This window comes from Schistocerca gregaria, chromosome 7, assembly GCF_023897955.1.
Source record: "Schistocerca gregaria isolate iqSchGreg1 chromosome 7, iqSchGreg1.2, whole genome shotgun sequence".
Classification (NCBI taxonomy): Eukaryota; Metazoa; Arthropoda; class Insecta; order Orthoptera; family Acrididae; genus Schistocerca; species Schistocerca gregaria.
In genome coordinates, this window is record NC_064926.1 from 368,490,186 (window position 1) to 368,503,579 (window position 13,394).

Below are 13,394 nucleotides of genomic sequence, written 5' to 3' on the forward strand. Positions count from 1 at the left end.
TTTAATGGCCTAGGTAGCACATAAAGCCCAATTAAACAGTCCCCAGCAACACCGACCCACACATTAACGAAGAAGCGCACTTGATGAGCGCTAGTAACTGGGGCATGTGGGATATCCCCACTCCACATGCGAATTGTGAATTTTGAAGACCCCATCACGCCCGAACATTGCTTCATCGGTAAACAACACAGAGGATGGAAATGTAGGATGCATTTCACACTGTTCCAGGTACCACTGCGAAAATGGGCTCTGGGTGGATAATCAACTGGTTCCAGGTTGTGGGCACACTGTAAGTGAAATGGACGTAACAATTGCTCTTGAAGGACTCTCCTCACATTCGTCTGATACGTTATCGCAGAGGCGTAGCATCGTTTTCAAAGGCAAGCTGTCCCACAGCTGTTGTAACTGTTGCTTGAAATGTGACATATGGCAATGGAACGCCGTTGACATCCGAGCTGGCCCACAAGTTTTCTATTAGGTTCAGATAGATGATTTCGCTGACCACAAGAGAACCACTACATCAAGCAGGAACTTCATAGACATCCGTGTCATTTGTGTACGAGCATTATCGTACCAGAAAATGTCATCACGATATACCTGATGAGTGGCAACACATGAGAACGCGTATTTTTGTGCTGTCAGAGCTCCCTCCACCACATCCAGCTGTGACTTGAAGATATACCCGATTGCTCCTCACAGTATGACGACGTGAGTAGCACTGTTGAGCTAACGCATGGGACGGTATTTCCCTAGTCGGGCTGCTGTTAGTCTGCAAAGCGACGGTGCGGGATGACATAGATTATTGCAGGGCATCAATTGCTTGTTTTCGGATGCCAGGCTCCGATGTGTTTAGTGCTCAATACGACGATAATCCCACGTGGTGGTCAGACATGGTTAACCAGAACCTTAACTACGAGTATGCCTCCCCCCCGTTCCTATGTAATCCAACATCGGGCCAATGTCACATCCGAGTACCTTACAAATCTATATACTCGACCAACCGGCTAAATGGAGGCCGAAGGTACGCCCCATTAAAACCGTCAGGTACTGGTAACGCTCTTTCCACGAGCAATAAATATCTGGTGCTGTTCAGGCTTCGTATAAACCCTAGCAGGCCGACTAACAACAGCTAGGACGAATAACGCTAATGGACTCTTGTGGCTGTTCCATCCGTCACACAGATTAGGAACTATAATCTTGTGTTATGTGTTTACTGATTCGTCGTTGATGTTTATGTGTATCATATTACACTGAAATCTGACAAAACGAAAACTTAAAAAAAAAACTTTTTACACGCATTAGTCGTAGTAATAAAACTGACAGGAGCTGCAATTTGCATGAAAATGTTATGAGACAAAGTTGCCATTTGGATGCTATTTAAAAATTTTCCGCTGCCAACCACACTGTTTGTTATTTCCAGAATCGCCTTACGCGTTTCTGTATTCCGTCATTTTCAAAGTCAGTATTATGTCACTCATATAAACCTGTTTATTAGTACACTGCATTTGGCCAACATTCTCAGTCTCGAGACACGTGCCAATTTGACGAGATATAACCTATCTAACGAAAATTTTTGTATAGTGGACATGGCATTGGTTTTTTAAATGAGTAATGTCAAGATGCATAAGGCGATTTTGGAAATATTAAAAAAATGTGGTCAAGGCATCAGAAAGTTATTCAAGTAGTGATACAATAATTTTAGCTTAGCGTATTTGTTCGTTATTATAAATGAAATTAAATTCAATCTGTCAACCCTTCGATTTTCCTTGCGTACCGCGCTGACAAATAGCTGTATTGCTCTAGTGTTTGGGATATGCATCACGTCAAATTACTTCTTGACGCGGAAGAAATTTGGAGTCGTGATGATAATTTTGCTATTGGCTGATCAATATCGAATATTAAAAAGTTGCTCTGTGAGATTAAGTGGAAAGCACAGGAGGAAAGAAGTCCATCTTTTTAAGAAGAAAAGTTGAAGCACTCTTGCCTCAAACCTTGATTTCACACGAGAAAAAGGTAGAGGATACTAGAGCACACTTGCTATTATTTAACACGCCAAACTTTCGAGTGCGTTCGGAAAGAGAACTAAATTAACAGCGAGAATAAATTAAAATCCGATGATAAAGTGCAGTGGTTGCTTGAGTATTGAACTGTCTATAGAAGGAATTATAGTTTTAATACCCAGTCTTAAACTGATGCCATTAGAGCAGTTGCCCTTTTCTTGTGGATGAGGAAACAGATATGAAGTGACATGGTTCAGAAGTATATTGATTAAATAAAATGTACTATTACCCTTTTTTTTTTACGGAACGTAAGGTGAAACTGAAGTACCAACACATGTGACTACAATGTCCCTCGCTCCTCGCTAACGAAATACGTTACACAGTTTCGCAAAACTATTTTCAAGGCCTGAAGGGCGGTCGATGATGATTTTTTGAGTACAAATGGCAAAAGTAATTCAGATTGTTACATGTGGTAACAGGCACTGCTGTGGTGTTTCTACCTAACACGAAGAAAGAAAATAGAATGTGCTTATGATTGTTTCACACAGAAGAAACGACGATAATTATGTCTAATAAAACAGTAGAGTAGTTAAAGTCATACGTTCAGATTTCTAGAAAGCCTTTAGTTTCGTCAAAATCAGAAGTGAAACAAACTACTTACATTCACTGCCAATTTGTTTTCCGTGAGACAGTTATCGTCGAAACAGGCATTCTATGAGGAATATATCTTCGTTACATGGTTGACTAAGAGATATTAACAAAAATTATGAAAGTTTTGTGTATGATACTGATATGTCCTCTAATGTTATAGTTACATCACTATAGCGATCTACTGTCGTCAAACAGGAAAAACAAACAATGAAATCCAAGAGTGTTCACTTTGAAATCTTCCACATATAACTTTCCACTTCTGTAATAGTAATGAAAACGAGAATATCTGAATATTACTGAGTGTGTGCTCATAAAAAGGAAACAACAAATTTTCATTTGGTGATTTACTTAGCTGCAAAATGAGTTACTGTTTCTACCTAAAAGCGTGTTGTACGTTTTTATTTCGAGACTGTACACACAGAGATCCAGTGATCTAAAGGAAAAACTTTATCTTGCAATCGATGATGGCAAAATATCGTCCTCACACTATCCATTTCAGTCAATAACGACGATCTTACAGATTACTTTCTGGGTTATGACAGGGTCAAAAACTCCACAAGTGAAACATAAAAAAGCGCTGGTATCTGACAATAGTCGTTATCGACGGATACCTGTACCCTGAGGACAAAATTTTGATATCGTAGACTGGAAATAAAGAAGCGAATCCTATCTTCTTTTATCTATGAAACATGTTTTACCTTTGTCTATGCCTCATAGAGAGAACGAAACATTGCTGGCTTAGGCAATTTCCAGTGGTTTTCTGAACTACTACTCACAGTTACGGCTCGAGTGGCCTGGCTCTATCGTGTTTCACGGATGTTCATGCATAGTCTGTCACTAAATTACCTAGAAAGGCTTATCCGATGACAGTGGTTTATCCGATGATAGTGAGACACCGAAGTTGAACGTTAGCATGGGGACACCTCATGACATCAATTAAGAGACATTGGTGTTAAAATACAGATAATCCTAGAAGAGTACACTGTCAAATGAGTGTGTAGAACACGCCATGGGTTTAGGATATATTAAATTTATCTTACTCTGAAATCCTACAATGCTGTACGGAAACTACAACCTTCTTCCCATGTGTCATTTGAATATAACGTAACTTTGTGATGTGATTCACAATAAAGTGGCTATTAGTAGAATGTTCCTATCGTCCTTTTTCTGTTTAATAGAAGCACTAACAGTTAATTCCACTCGACTCACAGACAACACTTATTCGCCCGTATTGCATCGCACTGTCGTAGAATTAATTCCATGGCCATTCAGTGACGTTGCGTAAATAACAATTAGCTCTGATAGAGTAGCAGTGAACTGGACCATGAAATTAACATTACTGAGGTAATAAATTTCGGAATGAAAGAACCCCTTGCGAACAGTGAGGTGCGAAATCCTCTAATGGACCAGTCGTACACACAAACTATGCTGTCGCCGTGGCTTAGGCGTACCTGACTGGAAATCTAACGTTTCTCTAAAACGTTTTTTTTCTTATTGAATTAAGATATATTTACAAATATTAATGTATGGTCACTTGAAAAACTGAGGTTGAGTATAAAACGTTAATCTGCCAAATCTTTTTTACTTTTTATGAAGGCAGTTTTTTCAGTTACTGTGGCGTGTCACGTAGTGTTGTCAGAGTGACCGTAGTCGGTGGTATCTTTTTGTCCTTGTTCTACGAAATTGCTCAGTGATGGTGAAGAAGCATTACATGATCTCCGAAATGGAATGAGAAGTCTAATGAAGACCGAATATGGATTGAGAGTAAATCGGATAAACACGGAAGTAATGAGAAATGTCAGAAATGAGAACAGCGGGAAACATAACATCAGGATTGGTGATGACGAAGTAGGTGCAGTTATTGAATTCTGCTACGTAGGTAGCGAAATAGCCCATGACGGATGTAGCAAGGACGACGTAAAAAGTAGATGCGCGCAAGCAGAAAGGGCAGCCCTGCCCAAAGGAAGCTCTTAGTACCCAACTTAAGCCTTAATATGAGGAATAAATCTCTACGAATGTACGATGGAGCACAACATCGTATAGTAGTGGTACAAGGACTGTGAGAAAGCCGGAAAGGAAGTTAATCGAATCATTTGAGATCTGGTGCTACAGAAGAAATTTGAAAATTATGTGGAATGATAAGGAATGAAGGACTTATTCGAATAAATGGGAAGCACTGACACGAAGAAGGGATAGACTGATAGGACATTTGTTAAGAGGTAAAAAAATGACTTGAATGGTACCGGAGGGAGCTGTAGTGGGTAAAAAACGTAGAGGAAGACAGGGGACGAATGAAGAGGTAGGCGCAGGAGAGGAATTCGTGGAGGAGTCGGATCAATCATCAAACTAATCAGAAGCCTGATAAAAAAGTAGTGGAAATAGATTTCTATGAGCTGCTGCTTTTTCTTAAATTACAAAGCTTATTCCGTAAAACTGAGATCATTCCAAGTGGGAAAACGAATTCGTCGAATACCTAGGAACAACTGCACTATTGAAATTTATAAGCGTTGCATTCGAAAAATCTTGGCCAGCCGGGGTGGCCGAGCGGTTCTAGGCGCTACAGCCTGGAACCGCCCGACCGCTAGGGTCGCAGTTTCGAATCTTGCCTCGGGCATGGATGTGTTTAATGTCCTTAGGTTAGTTAGGTTTAAGTAGTTCTAAGTTCTAGGCGACTGATGACCTGAGAAGTTAAGTCGCATAGTGCTCACAGCCATTTCAACCATTTTCTGCTTTACGCTTATCATTAATGTACTGTACAGTTCTACTCCTTATGTTCATATTAAAACTTTTCTTACTTAGTTTTCCTTGTTCCGTGATCGTAGGCGATGTCTTACAGGTGATCTTATTTTGTTCTCCTATAGGAAAATGTGCCGTGTCCAACGTTACCTTTTTTTTGTTAACTTAATGTTTTTATTGGAACTATGCCGTAGTTCATGAGCTGAGTAGCTAAGAACGTCTATCTCAGGGGTTTTAAGTTCTATGCATCTCAGATTAGACAATCTCTGGAAAATATTTAAATTTCACTTTCTCCACTAGCATAATTTGATAAATGTTTTCTGCCAACATGTATGTCTAATTTGTTACTGCGCCATTTCCTACCACCAACTCTAACGTGATCTACGTAATCTTTTACTAATCTCTCTACAATTTCAAACTGTGTCTTTGGCAGCAGCTTACCTGGTGCCACATGCGCTAAATACGAGTATAATTGGTGGTTTCTTCATTTTATGATCGTACGCATTACATATATCACTTTCAATCCGAATCAAGACAAGGCGGACCTGTCGTGCTTACGAGCAGCGACTAAAGATCATTATAGAGTACGGCTGAAATCAGCGGAAGGAATCAGTACTGAGTTCCAAAGTGCTGCCAGAGGTCCACCTAGCACAATAACTGTGATTTATATGGAGGGAGTGCGGAGAACGAGCAGTTTCTGACAAGCCAAAGGACGACGTCATTGGACAGTGAATGACTGGAGACGAATAGCCCGTAGTACTGTATACTCCTGTAGCAAAGCGATGGAAGTGTTTGGGTTTGGTGAATGCCCGAAGATCGTTATCTCCCGCACTATGTAATACTAATGGTGAAGTACAGAGGAGGTTGTATTACAGTACTGTGGTGTTCTTCGGATACATTGTGGTCCCCTAATTGCGCTTAAGAAAACTCAAGATGAGGAAGAACGTGCACACATTATACAGAAATTTATACTGCGTAAAGTAGAAGAACAGGTAGGGTACAACGATTGTATGAACATGAACCTCTCATAATGCTTTATATGTGAGGTGATTGTTCATGGAGAGGAACGTTTCTAAAAAGGATTGGCCTGGTCCGAGTGTTGACCTCGCCTTGATGGAACATCTATGGGATGTGTTAGATCGTCGTTCTTGCTCTAGACCTCAACGTCCAACATCACTACCTTCTCCGATTTCCATTCTCCAGGATGCGTGGGCGGTTAATCGTCCACGGACCTGCAGACATCTCAATGAAAATGTCCCCATCAGAGTTGAAGCTGTAATGAAGGCGAAGGGTAGACACACAATATACTGATGAGGTGGTCGTAACGATCAGCAACTACCAAACTTTCCCTCGCGAGGATCGCACAACGAACTCTAGAGCGTTCACTACGTGAAGGCACCTTGACTCGCGGGTGGGTGTCTGTGATCAGAGCTGCCCCCGTAGGCGGCGCTAAGCAGGTGATTCGGATGCGAGGGCGCCGAGTGGGCGACGCAAGCCCTCCAGCGAGGGCCACTCTTCCGGAACACGGGCAGCTTCCGCCGCTGCCGCGCCGTCTAAACTTGGCTTAACGACTCATTCCTCGGGCGTAATTAAACTCAGAGGAAGGAGATGCAACATTCGCGAGACAAAGCCCCCGCTTCCCCATGCTTTCCGCCCGTCCCTCGCGCGGTTATGAATTAAGTCGCGAGCGCCGCTGCCGCAGAGTGTGGCGGTAAACTGCCGCCTTTCCTTACGACGTCGACCAGGGAAGCCGGAGGTCAATTTCCTGCGTCGCTGGCGCCAGAACTGATGTCGGGGCCATAAAGTTAGTCCTTGTAGTTTCTGTTTAGTGCTGTAGTACATCATATATATATATATATATATATATATATATATATATATATATATATATATATATATATGAAACACTGAATATACGAAGTTCATATCTTTCAGAATGTCAGGTACGAATCAATGTGACAGGTGCAGCAGTCTTTCAAGACTGAAGACGTTAGAGCATTAGAGGCGGATAAAACATTCATGGCGTGGCACACCCTCAGTCTGAATCTCAGGTCGTTGCACAGGGTATCTAAGTGGTCGTATCCGTAGATTATACTGACACAATCATAGAATTATTGTGGAGATACGTCACCACAGACAGTTACTGTTCTGGAGATTTTACTGAAGTGTACAAAACTCTGAGCTGACATCGGTCTGTTCTGGTCATGTAAACTTCTTTGACTTATAACTTGGCCAGTGATCACCTGCGCAGTCTTATTCGGTTCAAATCGTCATACGTGCAGATAACTTGCCCCGGCTGATAATAAGTCTAGCTATCTGCATAATCTAGCAACAATGGTGGCTGCAGTAGTTTCTGGAGAAAGTCTTGTTTTCTGTTTGAGCTGTTTTGCAACGTTCTCGCTCATAGACTATCGGTCATTCCCGCTTCGTGCGTCGGTTGATTAGGACTTTTCACCTCTGCCCCAGCGCTTCGAGATATTCCTCGTTTCCCCTTTAGTGTCATGTCAGTCATTATGTTTATTTCTTAGCATCTCGTTTTTGTGAATCAATTTTGAAGCAGCATTGTGTTGCGCCGTGATGTCGTCGTTGGCTCCTAAGAGCATTTCGCTACCGAGCATCGTCCATTTTAGTTTTCACGTTGATATTCTTGCAAATGTGGAAGTGCAATATAAAAAGGCCAGGATGTTTAGCCTTCTGCCCGAACCTAATAACAGTTTCCTCAAGACCATTCTGCTTCCAGTTGAGGACGTACGCAATATATGGCGCGAAGTGACAGAAAAACAACTATTCACCTTGGTCCGTAGAACGTATGAGACGGACGATATACCATGAGACTTTCGGAAGAACGTCATCCACACAATTCCCAAGAAAACAAGTGCCGATTAGTGCGGTAACTATCGCACAATCAACCTAAAAGCTGACAAGAGCAATATACAGTAGAATAGAAAGTAAAATTAAGGATCTGTTAGATTCCGATCAGTTTGGATTTAAGAAAGGTAAAAGCACCAGAGAGGAAGTTCTCACGTTGCGTTTGGTACTAGAAGAAAGACTGAAGAAAAATCTAGAGCACTTCAATATTTTTGCCGACTTGAAAAAGCGTTTTACAATGTAAAATTGGGCTCAATGTTAGAAATTCCGAGAGAAATAGGGGTAAGGCCAAAGAAGTGAATGTACAAACACCAAGAGGGAAGAATAAGTGTGTAAGACGAAGAACGACGTGTTCAGATTTAAAAGGGTGTAACAGGGGTGTAGTCTTGAGGCCCTATTGTTCAGTCTATACGTCGAAGAAGCAGTGATGGAAATAAAAGCTAGTTTCAAGAGTGAGATTAAAATTCAGGGTGAAAGGATATCAATGATAAGATCGCTGATGACATTGTGATAGTCAGTGAGAGTGAAGAAGCACTGCAGGATATGTTGAATGAAATGAAGAGTACTATGGATACAAAATGTGGATTGAGAATAAATCAAAGAAAGGGCAAAGTTGTGGGGCGTAGCAGCAATGAGAATAGCGAGAAACTTAATATTACAATCCGGAATCACGAAGTAGACGAAGTTAAAGAATTCTACATAACGGACGGAGCAAGGAGAGCGTAAAAAAGCAGACTGCCACTAGCGGAAAAGAAATGTCTGGGCAAGAGAAGTCTGCTAGTGTCATAGATTTTAACTTCAGGAAGGAGTTTCTGAGACTGTATGTTTGGAGCACAGCAATGTATAATGGTGAGGCATGGGTTACGGGACAACCATAGCAGAAGAGAATCTAACCATTATAGATATGGTGCTACTGAAAAATACTGAAAATTAGGTGGACTGATAGGGAAAGGAATGAGAAGTTTCTCTGCAGAATCGCTGAGGAAAGGAACACATGGAAAACACTGACAGGAAGACGGGACAGAATGACGGGACTTCTGTTAAGGCGTCAAAGGATAACTTCCATGGTACTACAGGGAAATGTAGATTGTAAAAGCTGTACAGGTTGTCAGAGATTGCTGTACACCCAGCAAATATTTGAGGACGTAGACTGCAACTGCAACTCTGAGATGAAAGAATTGGCAAAGGAGAGGAATTCGTGGTGTGCCGCATCAAACCAATCAGAGTAACGACGACACGCAAAAAAAAATGACTTTGTTCCTGTTTGAGCCCAATCAGCAGCGTGATTGGAGGAAGAGAGAAGATAGAGTAGTCGCTTCATCACCAACTGGTTGTGCTAAATTGTGTGCACAATTGATACGCAAATAAGGAGACGTATCAAGAGTTAATTATTTTATTTGATAGCTCCATAGCGCAGTTTAACTGGAGGTGGGTCACTAACCACCCTTAATATACAAGAGCAACTCATTTCCTAAGACACGACTTTTCCCCACATTCCGGAGTTTAATAATTCAACCATCGATATATAGCAGTACAACGCAAGAGTAATATCTCCTTTCTTTCTTTGCTACCCACCCTAACATATTTATCGTGAAAAGAAAAGACGTAACTTCGGCTGATGAAAAACCGTTATATTACAAAAGTTTTCACGATTCACTCACTTTGCGAGACGTATGTGGATGGGAGTAATACGTTCACTCACAGCACTTAGAAGAACGGTAAGGAGTTCAGCTATAAGCCCCCCTTGTGTTATAGTATCGTTTACCCCCCTGCCCCCACCACAGATTCCCACGAATATTTCGTTATTCGAGGTATGGCGGTTTTCGTCCATCTGATTTTGCTGAGTACGTGTGGATCTTGATATCCACAGAAATGTCTCAGTGCCCAGTTAACTCTCTTAAAATCCCTTCTCATTGGGTCAGAAATGTTCCATTATTCAGAAGGATCTCTAGACCGCTATCCGCCACCGGCTTTGTAGAAGGGTGTCACTGCCAAACAGAACAGCACACTAATAAACAAGAAGAATATCGCCACACCGCGGATGCATACGCCCAGTGCTTTTACGACTGGTACTGTTTCCAGTGATTTGAAGTCAATGACGTATTAGGAGAGTAGCAGGACTGTTAGTCTTTTTATTCACTTCCAGCTCCCACCACTCCTCAGTCCTCTGCAAATCGCTATAGCCTACCGGTGTCACAACCCTCCTACAGACAGGAACCTGCATCTAAGTACATATTCCGTGAACCTCAGTACAGTGACAGGTGTGGACTATATCACAGCACCATTATCGTTTATTAGTTCACATTTCAGTCTACATCTACATTTATACTCCGCAAGCCACTCAACGGTATGTGGCGGAGGGCACTTAACGTGCGACTGTCATTACCTCCCTCTCCTGTTCCAGTCCCGTATGGTTCGCGGGAAGAACGACTGTCGGAAAGCCTCCGTGCGCGCTGAAATCTCTCTAATTTTACATTCGTGATCTCCTCGAGAGGTGTAAGTAGGGGGAATCAATATATTCGATACCTCATCCAGTAACGCACTCTCTCGAAACCTGGGCAGCAAGCTACATCGCGATGCAGAGCGCCTCTTTTGCGGAGTCTGCCACTTCAATTTGCTAAATATCTCCGCAACGCTATCACTGTTACCAAATAACCCTGAGACGAATCGCGCCGCTCTTCTTTGGATCTTCTCTATCTCCTCTGTCAACCCGACCCACACTGATGAGCAATTCTCAAGTATAGGTCGAACGAGTGTTTTGTAAGCCACCTCTTTTGTTGATGGGCTATATTTTCTAAGTACTCTCCCAATGAATCTCAACCTGGCACCCACCTTACCAACAATTAATTTTATAAGATCATTCCGTACGCATACTCCCAGATATTTTACAGAAGTAACTGCTACCAGTGTTTGTTCCTCTATCATATAATCATACAATAAAGGATCCTTCTTTCTAGGTATTCGCAATACATTACATTTGTCTATGTTAGGGTAAGATGCCACTCCTTGCACCAAGTGCCTATCCGCTGCAGATCTTCCTGCATTTAATTGGATTTTCTACTGCTGCAACTTCTCTGTATACTACAGCATCATCCGCAAAGGCCCCATGGAACTTCTGACACAATCTACTAAGTCATTTATATATATACTGTGAAAAGCAATGGTCCCATAACACTCCCCTGGGGCACGCCAGAGATTAATGTCTGTAGACGTCTCTCCATTGAGAACAACATGCTGTGTTCTGATTCAATCCAGGCTCAGGGGGCAGAAAAAGATTTCCGTAGGCTCTTACTTTGTTTATCAGGCGACAGTGCAGAACTGTATTGAACGCCTTCCGAAAGACAAGAAAAACGGCATCTACCTGGGAGCTTGTATCTATTATTTTCTGGGTCTCATGAAAAAATAAAACGAGTTGGGCCTCATACGATCGCTGTTTCCGGAACCCATGTTGCTTCCTACAGAGTAGATTCTGGGTTTCTAGAAAGGACATGACACGCGAGCAAAAAACATGTTCCAAAATTCTACAACAGATCGATGTCAGAGATAGAGGCCTATAGTTTTGCGCATCTGCTCGCCGACCCTTCTTGAAAACTGCGACTACCTGTGCTCTTCTCCAATCATTTGGAACCTTCTATTCCTCTAGAGTGTTGCGGTACACGGCTGTTAGAAGGGGGGCACGTTCTTTCTCGTAATCTGTGTAGAATCGAATTGGTACCCCGTCAGGCCCAGTGGACTTCCCTCTCGTAAGTGAATTCAGTTGCTTTTCTATTCCTTGGACACTTATTTCGATGTCAGCCATTTTTTCGTTCGTGCGAGGATTTAGAGAAGGAACTGCAGTGCGGTCTTCCTCTGTGAAACAGCTTTGGAAAAAGGTGTTTAGTATTTCAGTTATACGCTAGTGATCGTCTGTTTAAATGCCAGGATTTTCTGTCAAGTCGGTGGTTAGGATTTCACTTTCGAATTCACTGAACGCTTCACGCGTTGCCCACCTTGCGCTAACTTTGACATCGTTTAGCTTCTGTTTGTCTGAGAGGTTTTTGCTGCGTTTAAATTTGCAGTGAAGCTCTCTTTGCTTCCGCAGTAGTTTCCTAACTTTGTTGTTGAACCACGGTGGGTTCTTCCCATCCCTCACAGTTTTACTCGGCACGTACCTGTCTAAAACGCATTTTACAGTTACCTTAAACTTTTTCCACAAACACTCAACATTGTGAGTCTTTGAACAGAAATATTCATTTTGTTCTGTTATGTAGTCTGAAATCTGCCTGCTATTACTCTTGCTAAACAGATAAACATTTCTACCTTTTTTATATTCCTATTTACTCCATTTTCAGGGATGCTGCACCGGCCTTATGATCACTGATTCCCTGTTCTGCGCTTACAGAGTCGAAAAGTTCGGGTATGTTTGTTACCAGTAGGTCCAAGATGTTATCTCCACGAGTCGGTTCTCTGTTTAAATGCTCAAGGTAACTTTCCGATAGTGCCCTCAGTACAATGTCACTTGATGCTCTCTCTCTACCACCCGGCCTAAACATCTGAGTGTCACAGTTTATATCTCGTAAATTGAAATCTCCAACTTACACCATTACATGCTGAGGAAATTAATGTGAAACGTATTCCAGATTTTCTCTCAGTTGTTCTGCCACTAATGCTCGGGAGGTCGGTAAAAGGAGACAATTATTAACCTAGTTCGGTTGTTCAGTATAACCTTCACCCATAATAATTCACTGGAACTATCCACTTCTATTTCACTACAGGATAAACTACTACTAACAGCGAGAAACACGCTACCACCGGTTACATGAAATCTATCCTTTCTAAACACCGTCAGTGCCTTTGTAAAAATTTCTGCAGAATTTATCTCTGGCTTCAGCCAGCTTTCCGTACCTATAACGATATCAGCTTCGGTGCGTAATGATCAAGTAAAACGATTGTATACCTCTGTATATACCCCAATGTCATCTATGAATGCATCGACAGATACGGGTTTCTTAATGGCCAAGGAAGTCTTAATGCTGCAACTTTAGTACACAAGGACTGTACAAAAACTTGAGAGGCATAAAAACTGGAGTTCATCGATATCGAAGGGCTGCTTATAAATATGTTCCTGTACTTGTTCTAATCTCCTTTACCATACTCCTG